Source organism: Macrobrachium nipponense, chromosome 18 (assembly GCF_015104395.2).
Source record: "Macrobrachium nipponense isolate FS-2020 chromosome 18, ASM1510439v2, whole genome shotgun sequence".
Classification (NCBI taxonomy): domain Eukaryota; kingdom Metazoa; phylum Arthropoda; class Malacostraca; order Decapoda; family Palaemonidae; genus Macrobrachium; species Macrobrachium nipponense.
In genome coordinates this window covers 22,761,162-22,775,283 of record NC_087211.1, presented here as the reverse complement: position 1 = coordinate 22,775,283, position 14,122 = coordinate 22,761,162, and the positions used below count along the sequence as shown (strand labels likewise).

General features: G+C 47.8%; 1 protein-coding gene across 5 annotated transcripts in view; it reads left to right on the top strand.

Annotated features, from left to right (window-relative positions):
* LOC135196921 (receptor-type tyrosine-protein phosphatase eta-like) overlaps positions 1-14,122 on the top strand; it is a 416,919-nt gene that overhangs the window by 362,821 nt on the left and 39,976 nt on the right. The window lies entirely within an intron of this gene.

Below are 14,122 nucleotides of genomic sequence, written 5' to 3'. Positions count from 1 at the left end.
GGAGCCTCACTGTTGTTGAGCGGGTTGACCTCCGCGCCCTCCTCTGAAGTGCTTACCTCTTGCAGCTCTTCCTGTGCCACGTTGGCGAAAGTGGCCCCTCGCCCTGCTACCCCCAGAGAACCTATTAAAGGTTGGGTAGGCCTGGCTTTCATACATTGAATTGAAGGCCGGCGAGACTGCATAAGAGGTGGAAGGTTGACTTTGAGTAGACAACAGGAGAATGGGCTGTGTCTGCTTCGAGGTTGACGGCTGTCCCTGTTGTGTGACTGGGACGGCCTGAACAAATTGCTGTTGCTGCTGTTGCTTCTGGTAAGGCTGGAACCTTCTTCCTGTCTTCTTTAGCTTCTTACCAGCAGCAGGGGCGGTCTCTTGTTTCCTCTTGGAAGAGATGCCCCATCTGGCTCTAAGGCTCTGGTTAAGCCTAGCAGCCTCGTGGTGCACCTCATTCACAGAGGCCTCTGGGAAGAGGTCCGCACCCCACATGCTGGAAGCTAAGAGTCTATTAGGCTCATGCCTGATAGTTGCCTCCTGCAAGACATGCTTTCGGCAGTTCCTTCTAGCTAGGAAGAAGTCAAAAGCATCGGCCTGGACTGTCTGAAGCTGGGATTTATCCAGAATCTTGAATAATGGTTCTGTGGCGTAAGACAGGGCAGCCATTTCCGTAATGATCAGGGAGTTAAGAGACCTCCCAAATCTTGTACGGGCATCAAACTCCGCCTGAATAAGGGTATCAGGCAGTCTTGGAAGCTTCTCGCCAAACTGATCCATTGCGCAGTCTGGCTTAAGCTTACCTACTGAGAACGTGGCAGGTAAGTTCTCCCACAATTCTCCAAAGGCCGGGAAGAGCGGAGATGTAGATTCCGCTTCCCTCAACTCTGGCATGGGCTCGTCCTTGAGGACTGCCTGCAGAGTCGCTTCAACTACCTTGGTAGCGAACGGAAGAGAAGCTTCCTCCTCCGTAGCAAAGATAGTAAAAGGACTCTTGAATGCTTGGAGTTTGGTGTTGGTACATTCCCAATCCTCCAGGCAGTGAACCCATTCCCGCTGTGCATGATCCCTACTATACAGCACAGTCTCTCGGGAGATCTTATCCTCTCTAGTGAGAGCAGCGACGTCAGCCTAGCATACCCAATGAAAGGCTGAGTCAGTCCGGGAGGATAGAACTCGAAGTCCTCAATCCTTCGAGTTCCACACTCCGGGATAGAAATCATGCCATCCTTGAAGGGGGCATAAGCGGCCACTCTCCATGGGTTATCCATGGAGAAGGCTGGTAGGGATTCGTAAGGAGGTAACTGTAAAATACCAGTATCTGCTACAGGGGAGCTTGGCTGAGGAGCCTGGTTAAGACCAGCAAAGCGGTCGTCGTGCTCTCTAACTCGGTTAGAGAGATCTTGAATAGACTGGCCAGACTGGTTAATGGTGTTTGACAGCTGTGCAAACATCTGTTCAAACTTAGAGCCAAGAGAGCCAACCATCTCTCCCACTTGTTGCATCACAACTGCTGAAAAGGTGGTGGGATCAAAGGAGCTCGGTCCCGCCATCCCAACAGGAGTTACTGGAGTAGATCCGGTAGATGCCGGAGAAGGCGTTGGCTCGGCCGGAGCGCGAGCCTTCTCCTTAGAAGCCTTGCTTCTAGAGCTCTTAGAATAGGAAGAGCTAGGCTTTGCTTTCACCGCGTCAGCATAGGAAGTCGTAGACTTCCTAGCTGAAGAAGACGACGACTTCTTAGAAGTTGTCTTATGCAGTGTCTTCTGTTCTCTCTGTCCCTTCACCTTCGGGGGTACAGAGAGAGTGGGAGAGCGAGCAGGGATCTCAGATCCCGTGAAGCCTTGGCTTGGAATGAAGAGGAAGAAGGGACAGGGAAGAAGATCCAGGAGCACCCAAGGAAAGACCTTGGGCGCCCGACACACCTACCTCAACCAACAAATCCTCTGCCCCTACCGCCATAGGCTCAATATTCAGGTCCAGGTTGGCCACATCTGGGACCGGCTCCTGCGTAGAGACGGACCCGAACGCCTGCTGCACCTCCTGCTGAATAGAGGCTATGAGTGGGGCTGCCGAGATGGGATCCACGTAACCGGTCGACTTGCCACCGGGGAAGATCTGGACGGCCAGCTTCTTATCAAGTATATAAGGCTGGCCCTTGGCGGCGTTCTTCCCGAAGCCGCCCACCCAAGCCTTCAGGGTTGCCAGGGCGACTTCCTTCACGGCGGCAGCCTGAAAGAGAAGGTGATATGAAGCTTCTAGCGGCGGAGATAGGGTTTAACGAAGCTTAAAACTAAGTGTTAGTAGGTGATAAGACCAAGAAAAGTCTAGGAGTAGACTTACCCCACCCAAAATCTGACTAACGAGATCGTAGCAGATGGTGCAAGCCTCCGGGTGCCAAACGATCAGTCCGTTGTGGGTGGTGGCACACGGGGCGTGGGTCCTACACTCTTCATGGGCGCAGGGGTCGTACAACGTCGCGTTGCAACCTGGGACCTGGCAGTTGGTAGCCTGTAAGTGGAGAGATACATGAGTATCAGGTGCACACTTACAGCCTAACAAATACTCCGCTGCATGCCGGAGCATGTAAGTTAGATTAAACCAGAGCCCCGCCGTAATACGTGTGGTAACTAGGCGGTTGGACTTAGTCTAAGGCTACGCCGGAGACAGAAAAAAGATTCCAACCAGGAGTGGTGAGGAGCCATGAAACCACGACGGAGAACGACGGAGATAGTACATAAAATAAAATAAAACTAAAATTCACCGTAATATTAAGGGTATATCCGTATATAACGTAGTATAAAATTTTCTGTCTACTAGAAGAGTGCCCGGGTAAGGAGCGAGCTCTCCTCCGGTAGCGGAAAACAGGATATAGTAGGCAAGCAACAGACCACTAGTAATTGTCCACCCCGCCCACTGGCGGAGCCAGACGGACCTATAACCAAAGGGGCCCCCGGCTTCAGCGGAGGCTCCGTCCGTTAAGGTAGGGGAAGGGTGGGACTGAGGTAATAGGTGGGGGGTCCCGGCGTAAACACGGCGGGAGAGAGAGAGAGGGGGGTGGCCTACCCCCCCCCATCGCCACTACTACCCGCTCGGTAACCCGGTACCCGAGACAAGTGGTCGCCCTAAACCCCAGCTGGTATGGAGCTCCAGGCCTCCTCAGAGAGAGAGGGAGGTAGGCTACTGTGGTTGTCATGGCAACCAAGGAGATCCACCAGACCCCTCCCTATACCTGGTAGGGAGGGAAGGGGAAGGGTAAGGTGCTAAGGGACACGTGATCGCAGGTGGCCTAAGCCGCGATAGCAACACAACTACAGAGGGGCCACGTGAACCAGACTGTACCAACACATGGCACAAGCACCTAGGCTAGCCTAACACCCTAAATAACACTGATAATACATCGTAAAGGAGGAAAAGACACTTTTAGTGAAAGAGAAAGAAGCCCAGGAGGAGGCAAGCTGTTCTGAAGAACAGTTGACTACTCGGAGCCAGCGGTAGCCGATGAAGAGCAAGAGCTGGGATGCTGGGCCAGAAACACGGTATAGCCCTAAATACCAAACTAAGAGAAAATGGTAAAGGGCTGTGTCCTAGCTATAAAAACGATGTAATAAAACGATGAACGTAAATATAAAAAGCCCATAAGCATAAGATGTCCCAGTATGGGAGACCGGGAAATCTTAACACGAGGCTGCACACGGCCGCCACGAGTCAACCGGGAGACCGTATATGACCTATAAAAGGGAAAATACTGGTCCCTGGAAGACTAAAATACTAGAAAATACTACTTATGAGGCACTTAACTTAGCCGAAGCAATAGCAGCACGTTCCATCGTAATGGTTGAGATAAATCCGAGAAAACAACACGAGAGGAAAAAAGCACTCTAGCGCTGTGAAGCTAATGATTAAGGATGACCGCTAGGGGCGCTGCTGTCCGTGGCGTCGGTAGTAGTAGTAGTAGCGGCCGCATCACCCTTTGGTATCAGCTCTCTCTGGTGGGGATTTTATGTCGGAAGGTCTAAATGGTGAATGACTCGTGGTAGTGATCCCACTCGCCTATATTCCCATACCGACACTTCTTTTATAGAGTGAGCGAGTCAGTTTTACTGACATTTTCTTAATTTTGTTTTTCTCTGGTAATTTTAGATTAATTTTACCTAGAAATAATGATCTTAAGGATATTTCATAGGCCGACACGAGCTGAGCCCAGAAATTATATATGTATGCTTAAGGGTTAAAAAAAATAGGCAGTAACCTGAATTAAGGTAAAATTTAAGGCTATGAACTTGGTAGTAACCTAAGTTTACACCAAAGATCATAAGGTTAGATAAAAGGCTACTGGCATTTTCCACTTTTATATAGCCTGTGAGGACTAGAATCAGACAAGGAGAACACACTGACTGACTTTATTGAACAGAAATGGCTGTTTATTAGGCAGCAGTGTGGACGGAAACATAGTATCTGTCACACACGCACATACAAAAAGGGACGAGCCCCCGCTGTGATTGTTTCATCACAGTTGAAAATATACATATATCTTCGTGCAGAGAGTAAATTTTTACATGATATATATATATCGGTGGATAGGCTGTGAAATGCTCTACATTTCAGTTTATGGTATAAAAAGTATAGTATAAAGAGGAAGGACGGACATTTGGCAAAATGCCGTCCTTACAAATACTCCCCCCAAGACAATGATTAAGTAATAATTGGTGGCTGATTGTCAGCGGAATCTTTGGGGGGGTGGGGGGTCTGGAGGAGTTTGCGAGTTCGAGATTCCATCCGTCGGGGGATGTCTTCAGGGTCCATGTCCAGTAAGTTGGGAAGGAAGATGCTGCCCCTGGTGGTGGGCCTGGGGGGTTCGACTGCTTTCCTTGGGTGGCCCCGGCGACGTCTGGGGCCACTGTTGGCTTCCGGCGAGATTGTGTTCTGAGGAGGTGTCATGCGATGGCCTTCTGTGGGGTCGTCTTCGTCGGGAACGACGGTGGGCTTCAGTCTGTCTATTGAGACCCAGTCTCCTCATGGCCACCGATTTAGATGAGGAACGCCTTCTCCTCTTGGCGGATGATGCGATGCGGTCCTCAGTAAGGTTTCGTTAAGGGGGCCGGCCGGCTAATGCCCCTTTTTAAGGACAGGACTTTGATATTCATACCACTTAATAAGGTGACTTGGGACATCTCCAAACCGCATATGATTTTCACCTCTGACCTTCGGTTTTGTGACGCCAGGGCAATTTATCCCGAAAATAACCACTTTTCAAATTCTATCTCCTCCCTTGATATTTAATATTAAGACCTGGGATTACTACCATATATAGACCTGATGTAGACCCTCCAATCGAATGGAGAGTTTTTTTCTAAAAGTCATTTTTTTGCTAGATATGAATTTTTCAATATGGTCAAAAAATAAACCCTATAAATCAGGAGAAAAAAATTTTATAAAAAAATACGAAACAAAAATTGGAAAAAATGGCTCTATTTGATTGTTCTATAATGTCTTTCTGAGTTATATACCAAATTCCAATGTTATAGCTTTAAAACTAAGTGAGAAGATAGATTTTGAAGGTCAATAAGTATAGTTTTGAGATACGGGCGTTCAAAGTTTTTCTTCGTATTTCTATAAAGACAATATTAATAAATAATGATTATTATGATTGTATATTTGTTTTTTGTGTATTAATAAACCAAAACTATTTTATTTATCATAATTTAATCATAAATGATGATCCCTTTGCTCATATATCGCAGCATGGGGCACTGCTTGAGGCAAGATGGGGCACTCCTTCCTACACAATTCTCTCTCTCCCCTTCACTAACTCTGCTTATTACAGCGAATTTTCTTCTTCTGTGTGTTAGCGAGATGTTTTCCTTGTATTTTCCTCTTTGGCATGATGAAATTCTTGCCCGAAACAAAGATAAACAAACGTAATTGCAAGAGAATGTCAAGAGGTGAAACTCGAAGGCGTACACTTTTTTTTACAAAGACAATTTAATAAATCATGGTTATTATGAATTTCATATTCCATTTTGGGTATTAAAAAACCAAAACTTTGTTATTTATCATAAATGAAGATCTCTTTGCTCAAAGATCGTAGCCTTAGGCACAGTGTGACGTGTGTTGTCAAGCAAGACGGGGGCGTTACTAAGCAACCCTCCCCTCTCTCTTCACTAACTACGCATATATTAGGATATTCTGTAATAATACTTGAGCGATTTTTCTTCGTCTGTATGTTAGCGAGATGTTTCCCTTGTCTTTTCCTCATTGGCAGGATGAAATTCTTGCCGAAACATACATAAACATACTTGAAAGCAGGCGAATGTCAGACGTGAAATGGAACGTGCAGACTACTTGACGTCTGTGATCGCACTAAATGAGGACTGGACTTGGTAGCTTGAGCCTGAAGTCTCCTTCTCGACTCGGGGAATGTCTACAGATGCCATTTCTCCCAATTTCTTTGATAATAATTATCAAAATTTACGATAATAGAAGAAATATTGCATTTTCTTGTACGGATCAATGTTTTAGGCTTATTGAGTTACGTTAACTAATTACCCTGTAACTACGAAAGAGGAATTTTGACGAAATATTTCGTATACGTATTCTCAATTGCCATATGAAGCGCCATGAATTTTTTCATGACTTTGCATTTTTTGCTCTATACCTCCATATATAGAGGTTCCGGCCGGCCCCCTTAAGGACTTTCATCAGAAGATTTACTGGTGGAAACTGGTAAATTTTCTGCCAACCATTCCAGTCTATGGACATTGCGTCTGTGGCATGAGCTAGAGGGTCCAGGTTGGGAGCCACGTAACACGGGAGTTTGTGATTGGACTCTGTGGCGAACAGGTCTACTTGAAGGTCCGGGATTTGATTGCAAATCCAGCAGAATTACTTCATGTCCAGGGACCACTCTGACTCCAGCGGAGTCGTCCTGGATAGTGAGTCTGCGATGACATTTCTTACTCCTGCCAGGTTAGTGGCTGACAGGTGCCAACGATTTTTCGTTGCTAACGAGAAAATCGCAATCATTACGTGATTTACTTTGCTCGACCTGGAGCCTCCTCTGTTTATGCAATGGACTACTAGTGTGCTGTCCGAGCCTAACCTTATATGAACGTTTTTTGCTGGAGCCAGGTGTTTTAGAGTCAGAAAAAGGGCCATTGCTTCTAGGACATTGATGTGGAACTGGCGGAACTTCTTCGACCATGTTCCTTGAACTTTCTTATATTGTGAGTAACCTCCCCAACCACTCAGAAAGGCGTCCGTATGGATCGTTAGAGACGGCGGAAGGAATTGCAGTGGCACCGACTTGGACAGACTCCGGCGTTCCGTCCATAGACGGAGCCTTTTCGTTAATATCGGCGGAATTAGTGAGATCTTGTCCCTGAATTTGATGTTGGCTCTCTTTTGCCAGAGTCGATTGATATCCTTCAGTCTGGCTTTCAACAGGACGTCTGTTATCGAGGCAAACTGCAGCGAACCTAGAATTCTCTCTTGGGTACGACGAGAAGCCTTTTTGTTCTTGAAGAACTTTCTCGTAGCCTTCGCTATCTCCCTGACCTTCTTGGATGGGAGAGATAGTTTGTGCGAGTTTAGGTCCCATTGGATTCCCAGCCATTGAAAGCGGGAAGCCGGAACGAGCCGAGATTTTTCCTTGTTTATCTGGAAACCCAGATATTCTAGGAATTCTATCACTTTGGCTGTTGCTATGCGACACTCCTCGTCGTTGGTTGCCCAAATGAACCAGTTGTCTAGGTAAGCTACTAACATTACATCTCGAGTTCTTAGCTCTTGAACTATCGTCTCTCCTAATTTGGTGAATATTCTGGGCGCTATGTTGAGCCCGAATGGCATGACTCTGAATGAGTAAGCCTGTTTTCCTAGTTTGAAGCCTAGGTATGGAGAGAAATTTCTTGCTATTGGAACATGATAGTAAGCATCTGTAAGATCTATAGAGGTGGTGACGACCCCACGGGGAAGTAAGGTCCGCACCTGCGAGACGGTCAGCATGCGGAACTTGTCGCATTGAATGTATGAGTTGAGACGGGACAAGTCCAGCATCACTCTTCGTTTGTCCGAGTCCTTTTTTGGTACACTGAACAGACGTCCTTGAAACTTTAGGCATTTGACTTTCTTTATAGCCTTCTTTTGGAGGAGATCTTTGGCATAGTCTAGTAGGTCTGTCGTTGGAGTGTGGTGAAAACTGACTGGTGGAGGAGGCCCTTTCTCCCATTTCCACCCTAGACCTTTCGAAACAATGCTGTGGGCCCACGGACTGAAGGTCCAATGGTCCCGGAAGAGATATAATCTCCCGCCCACCTGCGGACTCTCACTGGTTGGCTGCAGGTCTGCTTCCTCTGCCCCCTCTGAAGCCCCTGCCTCTAGACCCACCTTGCTGCCGGAAGCCACCTCTGGCTCTGCTACTTCCGGCATGCCTACTGTAGCCGCGAAATGCTCCTCGCGACTCGTAGGAGCTGTTGAAGGCTGGGGAAGCCACCAAGGTTGTTGAGGTTAAGGGTTGCTGAGCTGGTGGAGTTTGGACTAAAACATACTGCTGCTGCGGTTGAGCCTTGGATGTCAAAGGCTTAACGACCTGGCAGACCGGGACCGCCTGGACCACCATATGAGGATGAGAGGGCTGGTAAGGCTGGTATTTCCTTGGCCTCTTCCTAGGTCTGGATTGGGGTCTGGGGGTATCAAACTTCCTTTTGAGAGGAAGTCCCCAACAGACACAAAGACTCTGGTTGGCTCTAGCCGCCTCATTGAAGACGTTGTTGACTGCGTCTTCAGGGAACAGGTTGGCGCCCCAAATTGAAGCCTTTATAAGCTTGTTCGCCTCGTGCCTTATGGAATCATTCGCAAAGACATACTTCCTGCAGGCTCGTCTAGCCACAATAAAGTCATACAGATCCGACTGGAAGGTCTGTAATAGAGACTTTGTGTGAACCCGGAAAAAGAGCTTCATCGGCGAACGTCGTTGAGATCAACTCCGCCAAGGTGGCTGAGTTGATCGACCTGCTCAATCTACATCTTGCTTCAAATTCTGCTTTGACCAAGGGGTCCGGAATTCTAGGTAGCTTCTCTGTGAACAGGGTGGAGGCACACTCCGGGTTGAGTTTGACCAGCGTGAACGTAGCTGGAGCGTCAGTCCAAAACTTCACATCTGCGGGGAAGAGTAAGGAGATAGCCTCAGTCTCTTTTAATATAGGAAAGGGTTTATCCTCTACCGCCGCTTGTAGAGTCAATTACGCGACTTTTGATATGCAAGGCGACGGAACTCTTCGCGGGGTCACAAACATTGTGAAGCTACCCTTATGGGGCGTTAGCTTAGTATTAACACATTCCCAATCTGTAAGGGTGCGGACCCATACAGCTTGGGCCTGATCCCTAGGGTAGATCACAGTCTCTTTCGGGACCTTGTCTACCCTGACTAACGCGTCTTCTGCTAGTTTAGCATATCCCGGAAACGGAAACTGGAGGCCCTCCGGGAAGAACTCAAAGTCTTCTACCGGTCGGGTTCCACAACCTTCAATCGTCAGTTTCCATCTGAATATGGGGCATGCAAAGCTAACCGCCATGGGTTGTTGTTGTCAAATGGCGGCAGCTTTGATGCGTCCAGAACTGTCACGGTCTGTGCCGTGGTCCCAGACTGGAGTATTCCGGATACCAATTCCTCCTGGGCTCTGATCCTCTGGGTCAGGGACAGAATTGATTGACCTGAGGTCTCCAGGCCCGAAGCGAGTCGAGTGGACACTGACTCAAGCTTATTATCTACCTCTTCGCTCATCTTCATCATGAGACGATTAGCGAATGCCTCCTGGTCAAAGCCGGACTCTGTCGGCTTGGTTCTGGAGATCCTCGATCCCTTGGGAGGGGGAGAAACCTTGGAAGAGGGAGGCTTAGAAGTAGAGGTCGACGGCTTGGGGGCCGAGGACGACTTAGCCGAACCTGCCGGAGCAGGTTTGGATCCCTTTGGAAGGGATCTCGTCTTCCATACCTTGACTTTGGGAATGACCGAGGCCGATCTATCCCAAGAGGGGGCGGACTTAGTGAAGCCCTGGAAGGAAGAGGAAGAAGAAGGAGTGGGGCTAAAGGGGAGACTACCTGCCTCACTTACCTCCCTACCTACCTCCTCCTCGGTGGCCATCGGTTCGTGGTGGAGGCTGATGGCCGCCACCTCTTCTGCCACCAGGTCACAATCTTGGTCCTTCATAAGGGGCAACATCTCCAGCCGGATGCCCTCGATGATAGGGTCTGCTATCGCCGCAGGAACAGTCGTCGTAGCCATGGCTCCCGGATACAATAGGGAACACAGATTCTCGCACAACACGTAGGGCTGTCCGGCCTTGTCGTTCCTGCCAAATCCTCCGATCCAGCACTTGAGGGACACTTTGGTCTCCTGCCGGAGGGTCAAGCTAGCCTGTAAAAAAGGGAATCGAATTAGTATCCCATCCGGGGAATAGTGTGTCCAAGAAATTTCATAAAGTTGATGTAATGCAGAAATTTCATGTAAATGACGAGGTGAGGACATTACTTACCGACTCGTCAGAGATGATAGTCACCATATCATAGCACACCTTACAAGCGTCAGGGTGCCATACCAGGTAGTCCTCCAGCTCGACGGCGCAGTTTGCATGTGACCTACCGACCACATGCCCATAGGGCTTGATGAGGGTAGCGGAGCAACCTTCCACCTGGCAATGGACCATCTGTAAGTTGAAAGGTCAAATGAGTATTACAGTGGTTCCCCAGTATTTGCGGGGGATGCGTACCAGACCCCCCCGTGAATAGTTAGAACCCGTGAATGTTTGGAACCCCTATAAAAATGCTAAAAACAGCCTATTTTGTTAGTTGAAACTCAAGAAAAACCCACTAATAGTTTTCATACTTGGTTTTTTCAATAGTTTTATCGCAAAAAGTGCATTTTATGATGAAATTCATCAAAAAAACCAGGAATTTGTGGATATTTATCATAGAAAAATACAGCGTATGCGCGAATTTTCCGCGAATAATGAGGGGAAACGTTCCCGAGAGAAATCTGCGAATGTGTGAGTCCGCGAATCTGGAGAACACGAATACGGGGGATCCACTGTATACGTAAAAGCGCCGGAGTTAACTCTGGCAGGAGCATGCACCTTAACCTAGATATTGGTTCATGACTTACTGAATGATTTCAACTCACTGAATGAAGAGTCCGTCTTCGGGATGGTAAAGATATAACCAGTGTATGGGGTCTGAGACGAGCAGGACCGAGGAGAAGTAAGACCTAATCCTGAGTCCGGTCGTACTGAATCAGAAAAGCTATGAATTAACGTAGTTGCATATCTGAACCCTTTACTGTCCCCACCGAAATGGGGAACAGCGAAAGCAAGAAAACAGAAAACTGAGCGGCGGAAACCTGGTATGATAAACTCCGGTGGTGAGTGTGATGGTAGACCACACTACGTCGGAACCCTATGGGTCCGAATGTATAATAAATCTGGTAATCTGGTGTAATCCCTTAAAGGCTTGGCCTACTATGGAGTCTCATAATCCCGTTGTCATAAAGTAATGCCGGCGGAGACGGGCTGATACGAGCGGAACAGGGGAAAAGGTAAGACCTAGGCCTGAACCTGAACACATCGGGGGGAGAGAAGCGATTCTAAGGTAGCTAGAAACGCAACTCTGAGCTCAAATCCGTCCCCACGTGAGTGGAGAGGCGGAGACAACAGGGAGGAAGAACAACTAAGCGGCGGAGCAGTAAAATGTATGATCCGGTGCGCAGCCCGCTGGCTGGTGTGATGGTAGACCCCACCTAACCAGCAGACCTACAGGCCCAGAGACATGAATAAGGAGATTACACCTAATACCAGTACCCACTCCCCTCCAACCCATCCCTCCCCCCATTGGACAGATGCTCTAGCGGCCGTTCATTGGTAGGATTACTTGCACCGCGAGCTAATATGCAGCGCCAGGCGGAGCCGCTACTGGGGGGGGGGGGGGGGGGTGGGGGGGGCTGGTGGTTGGCCGGTCGTGAATGCTTGGCCACAGCAACTGATCAGTGATCACCACCTACGGGAAGCTGTACTAGCCTACTACTAAAGGGGACAGGGGGCAGTGGGCCAACTGGCCCCCTAGGGGGTGGCCAGTCGTGATTGTTTGGTCACAGCAACCGATCAGTGACCACCACCCTACTACTAAAGGGGACAGGAGGCGGTAGGCCAACTGGCACCCTAAAGGAGGCAAGGCCAAGGCAATACGCAACCAAACAACAACATAAGGAATAATACAATAATGAAGCATCACTGGAAGAGTTGCAAAGGGGACAATAAGGTGAAAAAGGATATACCCAGCAGGGATCTAGCCTAGCCCTCTGAGATTGATATGGATCCGGTCAGGTAGGCTAGATAGGCCTCCAAGGACGTCATGATGAGGACGGTAGGCACTCAACCAAACCCTCCAAAATCGAAATTTCGATCTGGTCAGGTAGGGAGGATAGGTCCAACAAACATGACAAGAGAGAGACTCTCTATCCTGGATCGTCCTCCCCGCGAGCACCATAGCGCAGGCGGGGGGGGGGGGGGGGGGTGGTGTGTGATGGAGGGCCTAAGGGGTAGAGGGGTAGGGTCACCTGGCCTACCCTCCAAAACCTAGCCTAGGCCTGGTCGGGTAAGCCAGGGAGGGAGAGCAAAACTTCCAACATCACAGTGATATGAAAATCATAAATGTGCATAAAATCAAGTGCATAGTTGGCTAACATCGAAAAACAATAAAGCATGCATGCATAAAATCGCAAGAGAGAGAGAGGACTCGCTCTCTCTACAATGCTAGCGTACGATAGGCTAACTGGAAGCCCAAATACACTACACACACAAAATACATAATAAAGAATACGTACAAAGGGGAACGAACATGCTCCTGAGGGACTGAGGTGAAAGCCAAAGGCTACAAGTATGAAATAAACAATAAATTAAGGATCCCAGAGGACGTCAGGAGCGCGTTAGCGCCTACGACGTATAAATAAAAATAGTAAAATCAGAACTCCAGATACGGCAGGAGTTAGGAAAAGCACAGGAATATGAAAAAACGGTAACTATTAAACCGTGAGCAAGTGTAATCATAAATAAACAAAGATAAATAACGCACGCGTCTGATGATGCACCCAAGATGGCGGATGAAATAGCATCACCCTGGTTCGTGAGAACTAAGGGGCCAAAAAGGCAAAAAAGGGAATGCATCGTGACCACACGAATTACAAAAACGCAAAATAGAATACTCAACTTGGATGAAGAAGCTGGGAGCTCTGCAGCAAACATAGCTTCAACAAAAGAATACACAAGGGGAGCAGCAAAAGACACGTGCGTAAATAATACAGCTAATTACAGGAATGAAGATGCCGGGCGTGGGTGGTAGTAGTAGCGAGCGGAAGGTGGAAGGGGTAGTCTTTGTAACGGCTCTCGCCATTGGAGGGACTTTGAAAGGAATCTTCTAATTGGCAGAAGTCCTGTGATAGTGGCCTCCACTCGCCCCAGTGCTTATACCGACGCCCTTGGGTGATCGAGCTGAAGGTAGTAACTTCAGCATTCCATTTTATCTTTTTTCTTTGGTATATTTAGAATCTATTTATACTTAGAAATGCGAGCTACAGGATCATTTCACCGGCAGACACAGGTCAGACCCAGAAATTTAATTTGTTCCTTTATATTCTACCTTATTCTTCCTCTTTGGAGCTATGGAGCACTAGAACTGCATTTCAGATAAACAAAGAGGATGTTCTGCTTTAGTATTTATTCTCCCAAACTTTGAGTCCAGTGAATTTACCATATTCTTCATTACTGCTTGCAGTTTCACCATTCAAATAGTACTGACAAGACAGTGTATTATATGGATGAAATCAGGCACACTGATGACCAGAGGGTTACTAGATTAAAGCTTGTTGGAGCTGACTGCAGTAGCTATTAAATGATAAAATATTTGACTATAGAGTATATCCATGATAGGGAAATGAATATGTACTATAAATGAGTACTCAACAAAGTCAGGACTACATCAAATATCACTGCTTATGGTATGTGCATAAATTACAGCAATATTGTCTTTCGTCAGTTGTTCAAATGCTGTAGTGTATATTAATAGTAAGAGTTCATGAAAAATCCAACAC